Genomic DNA, 24362 nt, shown 5'->3' with positions numbered 1-24362 from the left:
AAGTGCAACAATGGAAAAGAGAAAAACAACAAAAATGAATAAAAAGTAAAAATATAGAATAATACAAACAATCAACACATACAGGGAGTGCAGAATTATTAGGCAAGTTGTATTTTTGAGGATTAATTTTATTATTGAACAACAACCATGTTCTCAATGAACACAAAAAACTCATTAATATCAAAGCTGAATATTTTTGGAAGTTTTAGTTTTTAGTTTTAGCTATTTTAGGGGGATATCTGTGTGTGCAGGGGACTATTACTGTGCATAATTATTAGGCAACTTAACAAAAAACTAATTTATACCCATTTCAATTATTTATTTTTACCAGTGAAACCAATTTAACATCTCAACATTCACAAATATACATTTCTGACATTCAAAAACCAAACAAAAACAAATCAGTGACCAATATAGCCTGCCATCCATGGATTCTGTCAGTGTTTTGATCTGTTCACCATCAACATTGCGCGCAGCAGCAACCACAGCCTCCCAGACACTGTTCAGAGAGGTGTACTGTTTTCCCTCCTTGTAAATCGCACATTTGATGATGGACCACAGGTTCTCAATGGGGTTCAGATCAGGTGAACAAGGAGGCCATATCATTAGATTTTCTTCTTTTATACCCTTTCTTGCCAGCCACGCTGTGGAGTACTTGGACGCGCGTGATGGAGCATTGTCCTGCATGAAAATCATGTTTTTCTTGAAGGATGCAGACTTTTTCCTGTACCACTGCTTGAAGAAGGTGTCTTCCAGAAACTGGCAGTAGGACTGGGAGTTGAGCTTGACTCCATCCTCATCCCAATCCAGCCACGGGCCCATCCATCTGGCCCATCAAGACTCACTTTCATTTCATCAGTCCATAAAACCTTAGAAAAATCAGTCTTGAGATATTTCTTGGCCCAGTCTTGACGTTTCAGCTTGTGTGTCTTGTTCAGTGGTGGTCGACTTTCTGCCTTTCTTACCTTGGCCATGTCTCTGAGTATTGCACACCTTGTGCTTTTGGGCACTCCAGTGATGTTGCAGCTCTGAAATATGGCCAAACTGGTGGCAAGTGGCATCTTGGCAGCTGCACGCTTGACTTTTCTCAGTTCACGGGCAGTTATTTTGCTCCTTGGTTTTTCCACACGCTTCTTGCGACCCTGTTGACTATTTTGAATGAAACGCTTGATTGTTCGATGATCACGCTTCAGAAGCTTGGCTATTTTAAGACTGCTGCATCCCTCTGCAATATATCTCACTATTTTTGACTTTTCTGAGCCTGACAAGTCCTTCTTTTGACTCATTTTGCCAAAGGAAAGGAAGTTGCCTAATAATTATGCACACCTGATATAGGGTGTTGATGTCATTAGACCACACCCCTTCTCATTACAGAGATGCACATCACCTAATACGCTTAATTGGTAGTAGGCTTTCCAGCCTATACAGCTTGGAGTAAGACAACATGCATAAAGAGGATGATGTGGTCAAAATACTCATTTGCCTAATAATTCTGCACTCCCTGTACAAGCCTTTCTGAACAGAAAAGTCTTCAGTTCGGGTTTAAACTGGTCCAACTTTAAAGGGATAGTTCACTTTGAAATTAAATTTTGATATTTTTTATCTTAACTCATGGGCATCCGAGATGTAGGAGTATTTGTTCCCCAGTAGTTTCAATTTTGATCATTTTAGGTCAAACCGTTCTTGTCTGTGCCTCACATAATGCAGGTCTATGGTCACCACCTCAAAGAGCATACACAGAGAAGTCCAAATTAAACAATCCCCCATCGTAAGTACACACTGATGGCCTAAGACACGAAGCGAGTGGTTTGTGTGAGAAAATGAACAGTATTTATATTGTTTTTACCTCTTGTACACCACTACGTCCGACTGATCCGAGGGCGTGTGTGCGTGTTTCCTGTTCTGACATTCACGCATTCTGGCTTTAGTCTGCGCAAGCGTGGAAAGCGCCGGAAGTGGATCTCTCGCGCGTACGTCTCTCATTGTTTACACAGAAATTTGGGAAGTGTTACCTTTCACTGTGAAGATCTAAACATATTTAGACGTACAGGACATCGCAATGAAAGAAGATTTCGATATATTAATAGACAACATTTAATTTTTTTCCCAACCATATTTATTTGAACCAGAATACACTGATCAAGAACTCAGAGCCTGTACGCTTTCCTTACATTTTTTTTGCTTGTCATTACAAAGTCAACACTAAGTAGAGCTACACGAACATGAATACACACTGTGTATTATTATTATTATTATTATTATTATTATTAGTAGTAGTAGTAGTAGTAGTATCATTGACTGCACCCTTATGAGTAGTACACATAGTTTCACATTGGTTGGACTAGATATCTCTCTCATGTAAAACCATTCTTACCAAATATATGGTGACCTTATAAAAAAGTAGTAGTTATAAAAATTCAAGTAACGCCCCCCGAAAAATGGTTTTACTAACTTACATCAAAACTACATTTTATTGCTGTATTCGTGTAATGCCAGCTTTACAAATAGAAATAACACATACAAAGACGTTGTTCACATACCTACGTTGGATGCGAAAACACCATAGGCACAGCTGATGATGTCAGTACTATCCAATCCACTCCTTGCTTTGTAAATTCATCAGGAGAAAAATGATGGCTGAAGACCCTACACAGCAAATTACTGAGGGATAAAAACCTGGTGTTGGGCATCTAGTGATAAAATCTGGTGTTAATTTACAAATATTATATGCTTTATCACTTGTTTAGTGTTAAAGCACAGTGTTTCCTTTGGGTGATAAAGCACAGTGTTTCCTTTGGGTGTTAACAATCAACATCTGCGCATGTGCAGAGCATTTTAAATTTCCCAGCTCATCCTTCGGTCTCTTCATCTTTATGGATTTCCCTGCACACACAACGGTTACAAGGACAAGGTATAGTATAGTATTATTATCTTATCAACTTGTGATTTATTAATGAGCTTGTATAATGAGTAACGTAGCCGATGTGGATGACTTAACTCTTAGCGTTTTTTTTTTTTTTACCTCAGTTTAAATTTAGCGCGCTTTTGATCCGCCATTCAGTTTAACATAACTGAATAACCCCCACTAACACACTAAATTCGTTAATGGAGGACGAGATTTACTTAAGTGACTTAATTTCGTTGTATTAATTTTGTAATAATGTAGCAGCATTAACATTATGTGTCATTTTTTAACTCACTGGACTTGGATAGTTATTTCTTCTCATTTGGCATAACGTTAAAGCAGCACTAGGTAACTTTTCAACCTTCATAATATATTTTTTAAGACTCTTGTGATGATAAATCGACTTACAATAGGTTGAATGACACGTCTGCCATAGCCTGATGGGGTCTGTATCGTTTTTAATCATACTTTTAAACTTCGGGTTTCGGGTAGTAACCCGAGAACAAAAAGAACTACAAAATTCGACTGCTTTACGGCATATACGTCACTTCCACCAACACACACACTTCCTTACATTCGGACGTGCGAGCCCAACTTTGTTCGTCGGATAATATAGTCATGTCCGAAGCAGCAGAGACAAATAAGAAAGAAAAGGTTTTGTTGGAGGAAAGCAATAAGAGGAAATGAAAAAGTGATGGGATTAAAGGCAGGACGAGGATCAACATGTGACCAGTGTTTGCTCGTCGGCGTGAGCTGAAGGAGGCGTGCCCGACCGATGCTGTCCTGCTTGTTACGGTGAGCTACCACTCAAACATTGAACTGAAGTATCATATAGATTCTGTAAAACGGTAACCAATAGACTACTATAATGACGCTGGCTTGTAAACGTGAGCATCGTGATTATTTGGCGTTTGAAAAAAATAAAACCCATGAAATTATATTCATATGACATGCTGAAGCATATGCCACTGACTGTAACGTTACCTGGGATGAAGACATTTCACACGCGACGCCAGAAGAACTCGAACTCCTCTTGCAGTGTTCAGGGGAACTGTTAGTGCTGCACCGACCCGTGGGACGCTTATATGAAGTTATTTGGCCCGCACCGCACCACCGTATATATTTTTACAACCCGCCGCGCACCCGCGACCATTAAATAGACATACGGGGTCCGCGGGTTATGGGACGACCCGCGCATCACTAGTTCAGGGCTATCAGGGTTGTCATGTCAACAAATGCACGCGCGATGGCATCCCCTGTTGTAGGAGGACAGCTCTTACGACAGTTAGTTGAGGATATTATTTTTTCCAAACTGTAGGGGGACCCCGAGAGCAAAAGTAGCCAAGTGGGGCTTTAAGTATCTTTAGGGCTTCCAACCTTTATAAGACCGTTTATATCTTTCACCCCGTAACTACGAGTTAATTCTGGTGTTTTGAAATGTCATTCAAATGAGAAAGCAGACGTTAATCGAATGAATTAATTGCTCTTATTTTTTTTTTCTTGTGTGACGCCGGGGCTCGATCCCTGGCCGAGCACCCACGGATAGCACGGTCCATATTGTCGGCGCTGCGCATACTGATCGGCCTGCAACATTTTGCGAGTGAAATGCTCTGTGTGTTCTAGCAATCTTCTCGTTGTACTTTGATAACATACGCCGACCATTCTGTACAGCGCTCCAAAATGTCGAAAACATCGTAGGACACGCTTTTCTTCATGAACTGCTTCAGTCATATAGAAACTCAAGATCGAGTACGAGTGTGCAATGTCGTGGAATGTATACGCCAAAACTCATTTTGGCGTGCATATGATACGCTGTTTTTTGCGTGCATATGATACGCAATTTATGGCGTAATTATACATACGAACCCCCCACCCCACTACCCTAAACCTACCCAAGAGAGCGTGTCATATACGCCATAAAGTGCGTATCATATGCACGCCGAAATGAGTTTTGGCGTATACATTCCACGACATTGCACACTCATACTATTTGACATTTTTCGTCTTATTTTGTATTAGTTGAGCAGACATGCATTAGTGCCCTTCCATGCGCGATTTTTTCTGTACAACTTAGTTCTAGCCTTTTCTAGTTGTAGTATTGTAAATCTGTAACAGTAGTGCTTATGTTTTGAATATAACATTTTCTTGCTATGTGTTGGTATAAAGATAACCTGAAGTAAAACACAAAGTGACCTGATTATTTTGAGTCTTTTAGTTTGCTTTCTGCTTTGGAGGATTTTTGTTTCATGGAATATTGTTTATTATTGCAGAAGGAAACCACTTAAGGCCACAATCTATGTATGCCCTTGGCATTATTACTCTACAAACCTAAACGATCCTGAAAGGAAGACAGGCTATGTAAGTATCTCTGCTTGTTGATTGAAGATGTTTGAAACTTTATATCTTAGATTTTTTTAATGTGTTTGTTTTAACCAAATGTGTCTCTTTAACAGGAACGATACTATGTGTTTGGATCATTTTGAGGAGCGCTATCAACGGCAAGATCGTGGGATCGATGAATTGGGAAAGCAAGAACTGACAAAATATAAAAATGCGTACATTGAATGCAATCTAAGTCGCTTTGGATAAAATCATCTGCCAAATGTAAATGTATTAATTTATAAAGGAATAGTATTTTTTATCAGAATGAATTACAAACCAGACAGTTTTTTAACATTAAGGTTGATTTAATATATACAATGTTGAATTTTTGTATTTTCAATTAAAACATTACTTGAGGAATGTTTCTTTGTTTAATCTTGTTTGAAACGCAGTAGAGATTTATCATGGTAAGATATTGTAGCATTGGAGTATAACAAGAAATTGTTTTATTCAATTGTATGTGTGACAACAATGGCTTTACTGTAGCGATTCCCGGCGAAAGCAAGAACTGACAAAAATGTTTTTTTTTTATTTATTAAAAATGGTATTGAATGCAGTGTAAGTCGCATTGGATAAAAGTGTCTGCCAAATACATAAATGTAATGGAATTGATATATTACAATTTCAATAAATATTCAAATAAATTTGTAGTCACTTGATTTTTTTTGGGGAAAAAATAAAATAATATATATAAATTGTTTTAAATTTCATTCACAGTGCCATTTTAGTATTTAAGTATTTACATTAAATAAACATTAAATACACTGGGTGTGTGAGATTAATCACCATAAAGTGTTAAATGTACACTTATGAGTAATACATTTCTCAACACCTTGAGTGACTAAAAAGAAACACTAACACAGTGTTTGTATAACGAACACTTTCGTCAGTGTTGTTTTAACACTAGCAAAGACGGACCTGTATTTTCACCCGGAAAGTGATAATTTTAACACCCGTGGTGATAAATCTCCCAACATGTTTTTTGCTGTGTACACAACTTTAGTACGTTTATGGGTGTGTTGATATCCAGCCGAAGAGCAATCAACCATAACTCCAAGAGAGCACGCTCATAAATTGGGAATTTGTGAAAACTCACCACTCCCGGATGAGTTCGCGCAAGCATACGTAATTGTTTTCTTTTACGTCGGTTTAAACATCCAGGATAAGCGCAAATTAGTACCATTTCTACTAGCCGTTTCACCTATAATCTCTGTTTTGTGTAAACAATGAGAGACGTACGCGCGAGAGACCCACTTCCGGCGCTTTCCGCGCTTGCGCAGACTAAAGCCAGAACGTGTGAATGTCAGAACAGGAAACACGCACGTGCGCCCTCGGATCAGTCGGACGTAGGGGTGTACAAGAGGTAAAAACGATATAAATACTGTTCATTCTCTCACACAAACCGCTCGTTTCGTGTCTTAGGCCATCAGTGTGTACTTACGATGGGGGATTGTTTCATTTGGACTTCTCTGTGTATGCTCTTTGAGGTGGTGACCATAGACCTGCATTATGTGAGGCACAGACAAGAACGGTTTGACCTAAAATGATCAAAATTGAAACTACTGGGGAAACAAATACTCCTACATCTCGGATGCCCATGAGGAAAGATAAAAAATATCTATATTTAATTTCAAAGTGAACTATCCCTTTAAACTGGTCCATACAGGCTATAACCACGCAATAAATACTACTTACATATACTGTATGTCAATACAAAATTATATATATTTTTTATATTTGATAAAAAACGAAAAAAATGCCTAATAGGGTAACGTAAATGGCTCCTTTGATTTTATTTTCCTCTAAACCACTATAGAAAATATGACGCAACACTTTCCAAAACATCCGCTATTCAAGACACACATGGAAACTTGGCTGATCCTGGAGGTTTTTTTTATTTACATTTTTTTAATTAGTATTAATGTAGCAAACGAGAACGTGCTTTACTCCCCACATGCATCAAGCCTTGGCTTTCTTCCTTGGACCACTTTTGATAGATATTGACCAGCAGACCGGGAACACCCCACAAGAGCTGCAGTTTTGGAGATGCTCTGACCAAGTCATCTAGCCATCACAATTTGGCCATTGTCAAACTCAAATCCTTATAATATAAATGTACATATCCCAATACATATAAATGTATTTTTCCATTCTCACCACCAGATGGTCCTAGAGGAACACAAATGTAACATTCTCTGTGCTCAACTATACACAGGCTCCACGGCACATTTTCCAGAAATAATGCATTAGAACATGTGGAAAGGATCTAAACTAAAGTGTTTTTCATTGAAAGTTGATTCTTTGTAAATACCATTGCCCTTTATTATTCAAAGCTCACACACTTGTGCAGATGCAACGTCTGATATTGAAAGACTAAATCTGAAAACTGTCTAGTTGAGCTACCATGTGTTTGTGTTTGTCTGTTGGGGAAGTATGATGTTTGTTGTTACACAGCATGTGCATCATCTGTATTGAGATTCTCTTCACTGTCTCCACATTAAAGGTATCATTTACTGATTTTGAAAAAGAACCAATTAGTTCAACACGCCTTTGGTTGAAATGACAGGTGTGGGTGAAGCCCTTGGGAAAACGGCTAGCCAGTATGGAGACGAGGTGGCCAAATCATTAAGGTGATGGACTGTAATCTATTGTGCACTGCATTTAATTGTTTAGCGTTGCTCACTGGAAATCTCAAGCTTGTGTTGCACATACAAAATGACCCAAATCACTCCAAGTTTATCATCCTGGAACAACTGAACATGCTTTTCACGTAGCCTACAAGTTCAAATCCTCACAATATAATCTGCTTTGTAGACAGCTGGTCCACGGGCAAATTACTGACTAAAGCGACCCGGCTGACTTTTAGTCACAATTAAAGAGTTGAATGGAGAAAAGAGAGTTCATTCATAACCTTTGTATAACCCCATAAAAGCCCTGGGGCTGCGTTAAGAGATTTGTCCTCACATTTGCAGAAAAATCGCCCCCCCTTTCCTCTCCCCCCTTGCTGCCGCTCGACGTGCCGCAGCTGTGCTCAGCAGAGCAAAGCAATGTTCACCCTTTTTAAAGTCCACTTTCCACAAGAACCCTGCCTCCACTCCTTCAACCATACATCAACCATCGTCATTAGGAGGGTCGTCTGCGTTGCATCTTAAAAGGTGCTATATATATACTCCAATACCAACTCAATACATTTTAAGTCCATGAATCATCTTTCTGGGTTGTCAATTGCAGTCTATAAATGAAGTGACACGTGAAATAACGGTTAATATGACTAACATGGAAACCACCTGCACACCCTAAATATTGGATCAACTACAGGATAGAAGCTCCACAGCTATAATCAGATGGTTTATCCATTAGTGTGTAAATGCGATTGTATTTTCATGGTCTATCGCAATAGATTGAAACAAAATGCAAGTTCTTAAGTGCATTATGGGAGTTTAAAGTGCTGGTCATCATCACAGAGTAATAAAAGAGCCATAGGAATGTATAAAAGATTAAAGTTGGGATGAAACAAGCCAGCCTTGTGTAGCTGACATCAATAAGAGTGCTGAATAGAAATAAACATTCACAAACAAAGCAGTGAAACGAATCACCTATTAACTGCAAGCTCTCTGCATCAAATATTTCAAATGCTTATTTCAGCTAAACCATACGAAAAACCCTGAATAGGTTTCAGCGCTGGAAGGATTGCATTCTGGCACAATTACTCTGAAACAATTTAATCTCAGTGAGCATTTCATGGACATAAAAATAAGCCTGTTTATTTGTGCAACTGTTGTCTTGAGGAATGGGTTCAATAGAAGTTAAAGGGATAGTTCCTCCAAAAATGATTTTCTCTCACTCGTGGTGTTTCAAACCTTTCTTCTGTGGAACAAAATACCTTTTTGGTTACCATGACTTCCATTGAATGGAAAAAATGTCCACATTTCTCAAAATATCATCTTTCATGTTCTGCAAAAGAAAGTCAGTATTACAGGATTGTGGCATAATTCTGATTACCACAAAAGGTCATTTTGACTTGACACTCAAAAAGCAAAAATTTGGGTTACAGAGGTACATACAATGAAAAAGTATAAAAATATAGCTACTAGATGTAAACCGGAGGTCTTCAACTCTGCTCCAGGGGACCTAATGTCCTGTAAAGTTTAGCTCCAATCCTAATGAAAGACAGCTGAAGCTAATCAAGGCCACTTCAGGACGTGCTGCGTTCCACTCCACTATTAGACACGCACTTGCGAACTTCCCCCGGGGGAATCCCCGCTGCCATTTTGAAGTGCGTTCCACTTGGTCAAGTGGACAAGGGAAGTTTTTATGGACAGACCCTTGTGAGTCTACTTCATTAGGTAGCTTCATATACCACATACATACATATATAATGCAGCATTAAACAATTTCGTAAAGGAAAAAAAATTGCTAACACGAATAATGGTCCGTTATTAATAGATAGCTATGCAGGAAGTAATGCAGGACTAATGAGTAGCACTACATTAAATTATAAAAATGAATAATTAATTACTAATCACAACATTAACATGTCTAAGATGTGAGAAATTGTCTTTTTTTACTCTCAGTGTGGTCATAAAATGCATCACGAATTACTTACGTGTTACCTAGTCATTATGCATTATCCTTTGTTACTCTGAATAAAGTAATAAAATGCATCACTAATTATTCAAGTACCCAATCACTCTTCAAGGACTACTGGTGATCTGGACCATTATTTTAAAGTGAAAATCCATGTTTTCCACTTTAAAATAATGGTCCAGATCATTAGTAGCTCCTGCATAATGACTAGGTAACATTAGTCATTATGCATAAGTAATTAGTGATGCATTTTATGACTTTATTCAGAGTAAAGAATATGATTAATTACATCTCAGACACACAATAACGTTGTGATAATTAGTCAGTTAGTTAATATTTATTAATGAGACTGATCTCAGTCAGTAATTATTGGAACTATCTCCTAAATTTGATGTTACTTACTGATTAGTTCAGCTTGTTTCTATATTAGTTAATAGTAGTAGCTTAAGTGTTAATGTAGTGCTACTTATTAGTCCTGCATTACTTCCTACATAGTTATCTAATAATAATGGACTATTATTATAAAGTGTTACCAAAATAATAATAAAAAATCAACTCCATAGTGGATTCCAAGTGATCAAGGGCTTAGGACGTTCCAGTTCATTTCATTGCAAAGGTTCTGCCAGTAGTGGGCACTCATCCAGCGTAAGCAGTGGGTCCCCAGGAGCAGGGTTGAAGACCTCTAATGTAAATGTTGCATGATTTTCTATTTAAAGTTTATAAGCTTATTGAAGCGTCAAATAGTCTGTTTCATAGCTGTCTATTAAGGAATTGAATGCTATGAATGAAAGTCTTACGGGTTTAGAAATACATAAGAGTGAGCGTTTTTGGGTGAACTATCCCTTTAACTTGTTCTGAATCAGGAATATTCCATTAAAGGAGCATGCCAACTTTTTGGGACTTAAGCTTATTCACGGTATCCTCCTGAGTTTGATAAGTCCATACATTCCATTTTTATCTCCATGCATGCCATAACTCTGATGCCACCCACGGTAAGGCAGCAAAGTTTCCTTGATTATTACGCAGGAATGAGAGAATAGTTCCTAGACATATCGGTCTAGGAAATCGCAACTTTTAATTTTCTGCTGTGATACAATGTAATTGTATCACAATGTAATACACAATGTAATACACATCACATGTAAACAATAAAATGTTGCCATCATTTTTTCACTTATTAAGCAGTAGGGTAGCTGGAGCCGTTTACCTTCAGTCTTTGTGCTAAGCTAGGCTAATGGTGCGTCAGACAGAGTTATGGGACGCATGAGATGAGAATGGTATAGACTTATCTAACTCTGGGGGATATGGTGAATAAGCTAAAGTCCCAAAAAGCCAGCGTATTCCTTTACCTTCTGTTGATTTGTACCTCAGTCAGGGCCGAAACATCTCAAACTGACCGAATGAAACAGCCAACAGGTGTGAATCACAAAGTGTTATGCTGCTCAAACTAATCTAGGCCACCACTGACGTGCGAGTCAGTCTGCGCCAAAAAGCTTCGTTTAAATCTCAAAAGAGCCAATAGAACATCCATCCTTGGAAAAAACCGTTGAGAGCTTTCATAAGAGCCAGTTGTCATGGCAACTGTGTACTAATGGAAGTCATGACAAAGGGATTGCACACGCCGCCCAGGTCTGACAGAGTCACAGGCAAGCGGCTGTGAAGGACAAAAGCGAAGTGGAGATGGAGACTTGTTTTGTGCAAGACTTGTGTGTCAAAGGCTAGACGTTGTAACAGTATTGAATGGTCAGCTGTGTGCAGATGGACTCCAGAGGCAGAAAGGAGACAAGCATGAGTCTGAGCGAATAAGAGATCAGAGCCCCAGCATCGCAGGGTGTCTGAAGGTGCGTTCTCTCGCGCTCGGTTAGGTAAACACGCCGTGGATGTGAAGGAGGTTTACATAAGTGCTGTAGTGGAAAGCTCCATTACAATGCTGCATTGTGCCTGACATATCACACCATGTTCCCCCTGCTTATGAGACACATCCTGTCTCTCTTCATCTCCTGTCAGCTGGAGTAACGGGGGTGATTTGCCTGCAGTAACTCAGACATCTCTTTCCCAATCCCAACTATGCCTGAAGAGCAAGGCACTTGCTGAGAAACGACTCGTGACTGGCCTTGCTGGGAGAGAAGTGCTCACCTGCACATTTCTCCAGGGTTTTAATATGGCACACTGGTCACTGAACTTTCTTTCTTCCCACAGCAACGTTTTCAGTCAGAACATTGGTTTATATCCACACTAATAGCTAAAATCCTGAAATCTGAATCTGAAAGGGAAGCTTAAAACACAAGAAAGCGCTTTCGTGCAGTGGTTGGGCAATTTTTAATTTTTGTCTTTTTTCATTACACATAAAGTATTGTTTAATACTTACTCTTTTTTTCCCTTAAACTATTTTTAATTACCAGCGACCCTACTACTACATAACACCCTACGTGTTAATTACCAGCGACCCTACGTGTGCATAACACGTGATTTGTAAAATGGATGGATTTTTGTAATTTAATCATCATCACAAAACATATAAAAAATGTATTTCAGTTACAAATGTAAGAAAAAGTAAAGTGTCCTTGTTACAGTGTGTAAGGGATGAGGCAAGCTGAAGTGAGAACCCAAGTGCAGTTTATTTACTCCTAACAGTGACCAAAAAATACAATAGACACATGACATGACATACAGAACCGTGGTCATATACACAGCAACAATAGTACAGGGGATAACACTAAACAAAGACACATGGCAAACATGAGGGCTTAAAGGGTTAGATCACCCAAAACCGTAAGACTTTTTGTTCTTTGGAACACAAATGAAGAAATTTTTGTTGAAATCAGATGGCTCAGAAAGGCCTCCATTGGCCACAATGTCATTTCCTCTCTCAAGACCCATAAAAGGCACTAAAAACGTCGTTACAAAGCCCATTTCACTACAGTGGTACTACAATAATTTTATGAAGCGACAAGAATAGTTTTTTTGTGCAAAAAAAACCCCTAAATAACGCCCGACCGATTTCAAAACTCAGCTTCCTGATGCCTCGGAGCATAATGAATCAGTGCATCGATGCATGATTCGGAGTTCATGAAATCACGTGACTTGTTTTGAAATCGCCCTTCACTATACAAGTCGTTATTTCGTTTTTTTTGTGCACACAAAAACTATTCTGGTCACTTCATAAAATTATTGTAGAGCCACTGTAGTGAAATGGGCTTTGTATCGATGTCTTTAGTAGCTTTTATGGGTCTTGAGAGAGGATATTACATTAATGTCAATGAAGGCCTTTCTGAGCCATCAGATTTTAACACAGATATCTTAATTTGTGTTCTGAGATGAGGTCTTACGGGTGTTGAACGACATTAGAGTAATTAATTAATGACAGAATTTTAATTTTTGGGTGAAATAATCCCATTCAAATCATACGATCAAACTACTATTTTAATTGTAAAGTATTTGCAAATATAAGTTCATCAATAACCACAAACCAAACATTTGGATCCAAATTAGGTAACCCTTATTTAATAACAGCTTTTATATATATATATTACATATGTGCAAATCTGCAACCATGCATTGTGGCATTTTTAATTTTTTTAAATTTAATTTTATTTTATAAATTGTATATATCTATTTGGAATGTTTATTCCTATAGACAATACTTAATACCCTATGTGAAGGTTCTTTATATACAAAGATGGTGCTATCATATTACTGTGAATAACAGAAAGTGCAGCGCACAGTTTGACGGAATGAAAAAAGAGCCAATCGCCAATTAGTAAAGTCATTGCGTGACTGCAGTCTCAGTGTTATGAGATACATGCTTAGGACTGTGAATACACATTGGCTGGTCCACCCTGAATATACATATATATACACATTGGTTGGTCCACCCTGAATATATATATATATATATATATATATATATATATATATATATATATATATATATATATATATATATATATATATATATATATATTCAGGGTGGACCAGCCAATGTGTATTCACAGTCCTAAGCATGTATCTCATAACACTGAGACTGCAGTCACGCAATGACTTTACTAATTGGCGATTGGCTCTTTTTTCATTCCGTCAAACTGTGCGCTGCACTTTCTGTTATTCACAGTAATATGATAGCACCATCTTTGTATATAAAGAACCTTCACATAGGGTATTAATATTTTATTATTTATATATATATATATACTTTTTTTTCTTTTCATGATTTGAGCATTTAGAAACAACATTTATGAAACAGTTGTCAGATTTAATTTGTGTTTTCAAATTTTAGATTTAACCGTAAGCTTGGAGAACAGCTTTGGAGAATTTGATGTTTCCCAATTCAAAGAGAAAGGAGCTGTACTTGCCTGAAATGAACTTTGTTTATGGCCAGCTATAAGGTCGTTTGGTTGTTCAAACTGCTTTTACCTGATGCACTAACACAGAGACATCTGTTCTAAGAAAATACCCACAGGGATAGTGTGTGGCAACATCAGAAACACAAGGTCCCAAGAGTTTTACCTTTGTTTCCCCAGGAGAGCCATGGTCTGTTAGCAAATATGCTCAGGGACTGAGGAAGAGAGAGAAGGAGAGACACCATGATATCCTATTCAAATCTCCCTGAAGTTTACATTATATCACGGAATAACAACACAAACATTGCCATTATATAAATCCTAGTTTGGTTTGGTTAGATTGTATTAGATCAGAGATCGGGAATCTTTTTTGACCAAATAACCATTTTTTATTTTTTGGTTAATGCATTTTTTCCAAAAGAGCCAGAGTAAAAATTACATAAAATATATATATTTTTTATACAATTTCAACATGAGTAATTATTAGGTCCATAACTAAAAACAAACAAATATGCAGCATTTATTTAAAAAAAAAATGAAAAATATATTTTATTATCATTTATTATTTTTATTATTTATTTTTGTCAACTAAATAGTGTTGCATTTATGATAAAAATACAACATATTTAAGGGTCTCTGCGGCAAAAGTACCAGTGGGGGAAAAGTTTAGAAATGTCTCATTGCACAGCAAAGCCCCAGTTACAATAAAATGATAGGCCTATATTAAAGTTTATATAGCCTACTTTTACATTTTCGCTGCTGTTCTAACAATGGTTTTAAGTTACTGTAAACTTGAATCCCAGTGTAGGAGCTGTTACCACTAAGGCCCAGTCCCAAATGGCACACTTCATGTGCACTTTTGGTCTTGTGTACTTAAAATGGCTGCCTTGTACGCGTGTCCGTTAAGTCCACAACACCATAGGATGTCCCATTCGTCATTTAAGCTTAAAAAAGGTGCTCAAAAGCGCCCTCTTTGCTAGAACTATGCACCTTCAATGCGCACTTCAGCTGAGCCTGCAAGTTCACAAGCTACACCAATGACTTCTATCCGTGAGTCAAAGAGGCATTACGTTGTGAAAGTTTAGAGGGTTTAGGGTGCCATTTGGGACAGAGCCAGAAACAAGTGGTTAGTTGTTTGCTGTCGTGACAGGGGACACTCGCGGACACGCGCAGCCGGTACAACTTGAATATTATTAGCATAAACTCTTCATTAACTTCGGTTGGCTGTACAACAAGGGAATTGTAATTGGCCTCTTTTTTCTCTTCAGAGAGCGGATCTCTGTTGATGTGTCTAATATTTATTTTATCGATCATTTGTTGGTAAAGGGCAAGAGACCAGGCGAGATGATGATTTTTGTCAAAGAGCCAGGTGTGGCTCGCGAGATATAGGTTCCTGACCACTGGGTTAGATGAACTTGCATGACTGTTATAATGAGGGCATAAATTAGTGTCATACAGGAATCTTTTGTTTCAGGAAGCTGCTTTCTGTGCCTTTCAATCCTATTCATAAGCTTTGCTGACTTGAAATATGGCAGGAAAAGGCCACCCTTTTTAAAGAACGATAAAACAAAAGCATGCAAAAGCACAAATGTATGACTCACAATAAAGACGCCCACTTCGTAAAGAATCTATGGCTGTTATTATCAAATCAAAATGACTCAGCGTCACAGCTCTCTAGGAGGCCCTACAGGGACAGTGATGAAGAAACATAACAGCCATCGCTCAATACCTTTCAGCTGCGTTTTTGTGCGATATGCATAATCACTGGTTATAGCATCAGGGTCCTCCGAGAGAAGACAAAGAGAAAGAACGGAAACTGTGACTGCTAAAACAGATTTTTAACCCCCTGCTAAAAAAATCTATCATCCCAAAGTGTCAGTTGTGAACTTCCTGCCACCTACTGCTCCATATTTTTCATCTGACTTCCACAATGAACTATAATATCACAAAGAAGGCAATTCTTTTGAAAAATTACAGGAAGAAGTGTGGGTGTGTGAAATATAGACCTCATATTATATTGTGAAACATGTTGACAGGTGTATGATAAAGCAGCTGTAGGCTACATCAGTCAACTGCGCGTGGTTGCAGGTGCCGTTCACACACTCGTCTTTGAGAAAATCTGAGACATGCCGCTTAGGAAGGGAAAAGATTGCAGGGTGTCAAGGCACTTCACACGCGTATATGCATCCAAATATGCATAGCCTACATATGTATGAAATCACAGCGTTTATAAAACAGTAGACAAAAAGTAACATGATAACCTACCACTTCTGGCGAGATACTGAAGTGTGCATCATATAGAGGCCATGGGACAGGATAACATGATAATGGCAAAATGACAAATGTACAATATGTCTGCATTAGTTAGGTTACACACCATATTGAATTTAACGCAGATGAAAACAAGGCTATGAGCAGTGGTGTAAAATATTTGAGTAAATGTATCTATTTACTGTACTTAAGTGTCTTTTTGGCGTAGTTGTATCAAATGACATGTGAGTATCAAATATACTAGCAACTTATCTCTACTCGCCTACATTTTTAAACAAGTAAATGTACTTTTTACATTTGTGTTGAGTAATGCAATTACACATTACACAGCACTTAAGGTACTGAATCCTGTGCGTTTCGCTTTTAATCACCCAAACATGACCACAAAGCTACTTTATGTAAATGTGAGTATATTAGCAGGTAGTTGATGGATCAGAACAAGTGTTTGATTTATGAGATGAGGACATGACTGCAGCCGGTGATGAGGCTGAAACCAGCACATCCAGTGTAAGAAGGCTTTGACTATTTCATTTAACTTAACATTATTTAATTTATCCGCTATATATTGACGAGATCTTTTTGAAGGATATTGGTTTACTCATAACTTTTTGTCCACTTTAGCTTAACTGAGACTTGAGAGAGGTTGCATATGTTTAATAGGCTGTTGTGTTGACCTTGATTTAAGAAAATAAACATGATTTCTCATCTTACAAATCGGCTGTTTTTTATTTTCCCTGGTGTGTCTTTTGGGTGTCGAGGACTAGTGCATTGTTGAGTCTATAGTATGAGTAAAATACTTAAGTAGTGTTAAAATCAGATACTCTTACCTACAGATACTTTTACTTAAGTTGTATTGGAATTGGTGACTTGTAATGGAGTCATTTTCGCTGTAAGGAATCTGTACTTTTACTCAAGTATGGCTCTTTACACCTCTGGCAATGAGTGATAGACAGTCTTTACATGGCATGCTATCGTTTGAATGCTGTGGTTTTCTGGTACTTCCCTGTTGGGCCGTTGTAAACAGAAGCAGATGAATTGGGGTTCAGCATTGCTTAGACTCACTTTTCCCTAAATCGCATGTACCCAATTACCAGAACCACCGGAGCCTGACCTCCAGATTACGAGCAATTGGAAGGACATTTTATTGTAATTTGGAAAGAGGGAGGCCAATTTAGTGATATATTTCAGAAAGCCAACAGGCTCACTGGTGCCATGGTCCATCTCCTCCTCCGTGACTGACCATATATAATTTGCTGTCCTTTAATATAGATGCAGCTGTTTGTGTTATGCATGTTTACATGCAATGGCGTCCAAAAGTCTGACACCAGTGGTCAAAATGCTTCTATTTTCATTTTCTGCTCCTTTAATATAAAAGTGTATTACAAATTATATTATCAATTTAAAAGTGCATGAATTTTAGAATAGCCTATCTATTTTATTTTATTTGTTACTGTATAAACACTGCAAGTGATGTCTAACATTATCTGTGAATGATCCAAAGAGCACCTAATGTTTCATTGGAAGCATAAACTGTCTGTAAACATACTGAATGAAAAGGTAATTCTAGACAAAAACTAATAATTTTGACTCTAAGTCCTATAGTCAGTTATATATTTCCTTTAAGAAAATGAATGCTGGAGAACTTCCATACGTGAGCATTTATTCTTCTGGTTTAGACTAGGAAACTGACTTGATGGAGAAAAAATGATAAGCCATCCAGGGGGAGTTGCTCAGTAATCCTGTTGTGGGGGTGAGGGCAGGGGAATTAACTTGGTACTAAACTGGAACATGGTAATATATGGAGTTCACATAATCTGTTTATATAGTGATTGAATCACAGGGGGTTTATTACATGTTATATTAAAGAAATTACCCTTTTCCATCTGCATTTCACTCTCTGTCACTCTCTCTTTCTCACTATAATTTTGAGTAATGTTCTGATAAAGACAATACTTGCTGAGTTTTTTGGGGTACTATTGGTAACCATTTTTGCCCTGCAGCTATGGCTACAGACAGAGCACACTCTGGATAAAGATGTTCCCTTATGCCTGCAGATGGGCTATGATGCACTTCTGAGGAGAGCTATATGCTTTGCCTTTGCAGAAGTCTGTAGCTCCAGGACTGCAGCAACTCAAATGTAAAAATATTTTCTTAAAGGGAATTTGTCTATATGCATAAATTGGTATTACTATTTGTTTTGCCGAGTGGAATTTGCATGCCAAGCCATGCCCTCATACATACCGGTATATAAGATGGCAGCATGCATCCGCTCATTAGATTTTTACTTCGGAGGCGGAGGCTCTTCCATTCACCATAGCTAAAAGAACCTTATGAAGAGAATATCTCTCTAGCTGGAAGAGTCTGTAGTGAATTCAGCTGGGTTTCACCAGTTACTAAGTGCACAGTTAAGTGCAGTGATCCCCCCCCCCCCCACCCCCGGCGCTTCAAACGTAAAAGAGCTGATTTCCCTAAAAGAACAAGCATGGGCAGTGAGCATCTTTTTAAAGATGCCTTTCCACCCATGTGTTTCTGGATGTGGTCATTTCCTGGCCTTCACTAACAGCCAAAATAGCAATAGCAACTTACATGTCTGGGCAGAGACGGCGTTCGTGAATGGTTCATGTCCTCATTGCGAGAACATGACAATGGCGACGCTGCGATCACGACTCTCCTTTTCCTCGTGAAGGGCAAAATCCCCTCTGCTGTTACCCAGCCTGATTTCTCTGCACAGCACAAGGCCGGTCCACAGTCCCCACGGACCTCCCACCCACTCCTCCAGCCAGTGTGTGCCATCGACCGGGTCCCACTTATGCCGTACCCAGCGTGTCATTCGGGGCTCCGGCCGAGGACTAGGTGTCGATCGCTGCATCGGAGAGTGGGCTATTGTCCTCTAGGGAAGAAGACTAGAATGAACTTCCCTGTTATGGGATGGTCGCTAAATAACTAAAGAAATGTCTATTTGCAAAGCTAACTAATTTGATTCATATTATTTTGGTTTGTCTACCCAAGATACCTAAAGCATCGGTATCTGACTTGTTCTGGAAAAAGTGGTATTGGTGCATCCCTATTAATAATATATGCCACGGTTTGGTTGGGTTCTGTTTGCTGTGGAGTCATGGTTCATGGCAGAGCACAAGCAATAATAACACTAGATTAACTTAATAAAAACAGCAACAATTTTAACTATACATTGGCTTCACGTTTTCTTTAGAGCAGTTAGTATACCTGAGTAAACTCAAATTAAATAAATGTCTGCACTGTAGTCTACTCGAATCATCTACTCATTTTTAATTATGGTTCAGCGAGAGACTACAGCTAGCCGTCTAAAAACACTATTTAGGTGAATTTAAACAATGGCTAAGTGGCTAAACGCATCTCGTTGTTATGGAAGGGCCCTGTTAATGTTGGACAGACATTTAATTTGCATTTTGTGTCTGTTAAGAGGCACAAAGACACCCTTTACGTTTATGCCCCCCGTAGCTGCTGTTTTAGTTGAGTGGGGGCTCTGAGCATAAAGTCTAACAGCTCCGTGTTGCAAGCACACAGTAAATTTGAAATCCGGAAATCAACACCAATAGAGTTAATTTCAACACTTTAAAAGTGTATATATGGGAACCACCCGCAAAGTGTTAATTCAACACTTTTAAAAGTGTTGCCTCTCACAACACCCAACTCAGTGTTACAATAAACTCTAATAGAGTAAAATATTAACACCAATGCAGATAACAACAACACTGTTACAGAGTTAAGTGCAGCTTTGTAGAAAACACTGGCAGAGTTAAAATTCTACACTGTTCTGGTGTTGACCTAACACTTCAGAAAAATGGAAATCAATCTACTCAACTAATACATATATATATATATATATATATATATATATATATATATATATATATATATATATATATATATATATATATATATATATATATATATATATACACACACACACATACATGCATGCATACATACATATACACACACACACACGCTGTTCATTGTAAAGTAAAAAATAAAGAATGCAAAAAGTTGTTTTAAACTAGTTCTTTATTTACGAGCAAGTCCATTTACATCACAGAAGGTTAACTTTTAAAATAAATGATGAAGGCATAATATATGCATTTCTTTCATAAGCTATTAAAGCTGCTTATAAGTGTGTAATACTTCCAAGTCCTGCATGTCAGTGAATATATGTCCTGTGTCAGTGAAGTTGGTTCAGTACCTTCAACTTTGCAACAGAACAGCAGTACTTGAGTCAACACAACATTCAGCAGATGAAAAAACAGTCGCAGGATATCTGTGGATCAGTTGTGTCCAGTTGCTAACAGTGCAGTTCAGTTGTGGTTTCATATGCAGAGCAGGAAAAGCTGTGTAGATCCAACTCTCTGGAATCCTGGTTCCCTAAACAACACAATACCAGACCAATTACAATTAATACTAGTTGTATTTTATAAATACAGTAAGTTTATGGTGCAAAAAGTTCAATCATCTTGGACTTTGGTGACTCAAACAATAAACTATTTTGGTTAGAATTGACTGATTTCCAAGTACATTAAAGGCTTACTTCATCCATGTTACTTCTGTTATTAAATTACTCACCCTCATGTTGTTCTTAACCCGTAAGACTTTTTTTCATCTTCAGAACACTTAATGAAGATATTTTTAATAATATCTAAGAAATTTCTGTCCTTTCATTTACAGCCTATTCAGCCTCCACTTCCAAAGCCTAGAAAGTTACAAAGGAAATCATAAGTGATCTATGTGACTCCATGGGTTTAACCTCATTTTTATGAAGCAAGTGCTTTATTTGCTCAAAAAATCTCAACTCCATTTATAAAATATATAATTTTTTTTTTTTGCAAACACGGCATTTGCATAGCTTAATGAAAATGTATGTTAAACCACTGGAGTTGCATGGAGTACTTAATGATGTACCTTTTTATATTTCTGTGGCTTGAAAGTGGTAGTTGCATGGACTGTCTATGATTCAAAATGCGCCGAGGCTTAATGAAGCGGTGTTTTGAAATCTGACATGCCGGTATTTGTTTTTATTTTTTTACGCACAAAAACTATTCTCGTCACCTCAGAAAATTATTGTAGAGCCACTGTAGTGAGATGGGCTCTGTAAAGACATCTTTAGTGCCTTTATGGGTCTTGAGAGAGGAAATGACATTGGTGTCAATGAAGGCCTTTCTAAGCCATCGGATTTCAACACTAATATCTTCATCTGTGTCTGAAGATGAATGGAGGTCTTACGGGTGTCCAACGACATAAGGGTGAGTAAATGATGACAGAATTTTCATTTTTGGGTGAACTAACCCTTAAGAAATCTCACTTACTAGACATCTGCTGGAATGATTTTTGTTCCCTTCTTCCTGACTTTGTGATGTTGGGGGCAGGTGATTTCCCAATCTGTTGAGTCTAAAATCAAACAGAAAATATATACCTGTCAAATCATGAAAACAATTAGTTTGACTCAATTCTATAAGCCAAATACCAACAAATGTGATGTTTGTGGCCATGATGCTCTCATGTTATATGTTAAATCTTACCATCTCCAGACAGGTTCTAGTCTGTACAGTCTTCAAACACCAAGCCAGGTACCCTTTACTTGATGCATCATAGAAATTCTCCTAAAAACACAAACAGCAAAAACAATACATTTAAACATGAAGGCATATTCAAACGTTAACCAAAAGTTAGTGATAATTAGCCTACATTTTGCATAAATATATAGTCTGAAAGAATGACTTACCCATTCTAAAAGTATTGGTCCTCCAATAATAGTGACACTTTCAAGGGTATTGGTCTGCAGTTTGTGGAGTTGTTCTTCTGTTTTTCAGTCATATAGGTGTGCTGGCAATGAGCAAAATATAGTTTGAGGATGAAGAAATACTTTAAACAGTCTTAAAGTATACATGTTTCATTAGTTTTAAACACAGACTCTAGTGCATCTATCCATTATAAAAGTGCATCTATCCATTATAAAAGTGCATCTATCCATCATAAAAGTGCATCTATCTTCATAAAAGTGCATCCTATCCATCATAAAAGTGCATCTATCATCATAAAAGTGCATCTATCTTCATAAAAGTGCATCTATCTTCATAAAAGTGCATCTATCATCATAAAAGTGCATCTATCATCATAAGGGCAGCCATCCATTATAAAAGTGCATCTATCATCATAAAAGTGCAGCATCCATGGACGGATGCACTTTTATGATGGATGAATGCACTTTTTGCCTTAGTTGTCCTTTATTGTAAATAAATATTATTGATCAATATATGTGCTTAAAGATATTTACCAATAATCTGCCAAGAAAAGCACTACAGTTTTCTATACCTTAAACATACCTTTTTGCTGCAGAACAGAAAGCATGGTCATCTGTCAGCCTTGGTTTCAGTCCAGGGGGGTGGTCAAAAATCAATGTTGATGCAGCTGATGAACATGATGCTTCTTAAGACAGAGACAGGTCAAAAGCAAATTAGGTCAACATTTTTAGAAGTTCATAAAACAATCCTGCCTAAAACTTTGTCACTTGATTTCGCAAAAAAATAGCTTTCCTTTGTTAGTAATATGAGTCTTTGAATCTGGAATTCTACCCAATAAAAATCATACACAAAGATTAAGTAGTGCAATAAGATTACAGTTCGGTGAATGAACTATAACGGGGAAGAGAAAGCATGTTAGAAACCCCCGTTTGATGCTGCTTCACCAGTGAGGCCACTGCCTTTTAAGCAGCAGTAGCTACTGAATGTGTTTTTCCAAGACATAAATACATAATTATACAGCAATTATACAGATTATAATATGTGTAGAACACTTACTTTAGGTGTTTTCTCTGTTAAAAGCACACTCCGTGTCTCAACTGCGTCACAAGCCTAGTCTGTAAGAAAGGTTTAGGTGCGTTTTAAAAGCGTTAGATATCGTTAAACGACGTCATTAAAAAAACATGTTGCAAATTAGGCTAAACACTTACTTTCGTCGTTTCCCTCATAACGTGCAAGCGGCGTGCACCCGCCTCCTCGTCGTCAGTTCCATGTCACCACTCACGAGTCAAAGAAAATGCCGCATGTGAGAAAGGTTGTTTCGTTTAAGCGTGCAGAGCATTTAAATATCGCGTTAAATAAACATTTTATAAAATACATATTGTAAATGAGCTAAAACACTTACTTACGGCGTTTCCCTGTGAAAAAGCACCCGCCTGGTCTGCTCCGTCCGAATCACGTCAACGAAAATGCCTCTATGAGAGCTGTTTAACCGTGCACAGCACATAACTAGTTATAAAACAATATAATGCTATAAAATGGATACGTAAATGAGATGGAACCATAGGATGAAACACGCAATATCAGCGTTTCCCCTCCTTGATGTTACGCATCGCGAGGCTAAGAAAATGGCGTCTGTGAGAAAAAATTCGAGCTTGTTCCGCTGCCGAAATGTCCCGGATGTGACTATACTCTCTGTCAGTGTTATTGATATTTAACTCTGAATATGTTCACCAGCCAGAGAGTGCAGTTTACACTAGCAGTGTTAATTCAACACCAGAAAATTAACTCTTTACTCTAAGAGTCCTTAACACCAAGATTTTGACACTGGAGATTTTGCTGTGCACCAATTTGGTTCATTTTCTTTTTCTATAGACTGCACAAAGACATAAAGATCAAGATAAACGTATTAGTTATAAAAATATTAGTTGTTAAAAGTGTACTAATTAAGATTTAATCTAATGTCAAGGAAGAAAAAAAATATATATTTTGTGGCGTAAGTTGAAAGGTGCCCCAAGAATGAGTTGAAACAATATTCATTGTTACAATATAAACAATATAAATTGTTCTCTGATATCTACATAGAGGGTCTGTGGCTTATTTAAG

General features: G+C 37.7%; 1 long non-coding RNA gene across 1 annotated transcript; it reads right to left on the bottom strand.

The window, feature by feature from the left end:
* Positions 1–20545: 20545 nt before the first annotated feature.
* On the bottom strand, positions 20546–24049 carry LOC137046578 (uncharacterized). The gene is made up of 4 exons (XR_010899008.1): positions 23468–24049; positions 23316–23374; positions 22842–22944; positions 20546–20886 (listed from the first exon to the last, which is right to left on the bottom strand). It is a non-coding gene; the product is annotated as an uncharacterized lncRNA (long non-coding RNA).
* Between the last annotated feature and the right edge of the window lie 313 nt (positions 24050–24362).

Source organism: Pseudorasbora parva, chromosome 18, assembly GCF_024679245.1.
Source record: "Pseudorasbora parva isolate DD20220531a chromosome 18, ASM2467924v1, whole genome shotgun sequence".
Classification (NCBI taxonomy): Eukaryota; Metazoa; Chordata; class Actinopteri; order Cypriniformes; family Gobionidae; genus Pseudorasbora; species Pseudorasbora parva.
This window is presented reverse-complemented; position numbering and strand designations above follow the sequence as displayed.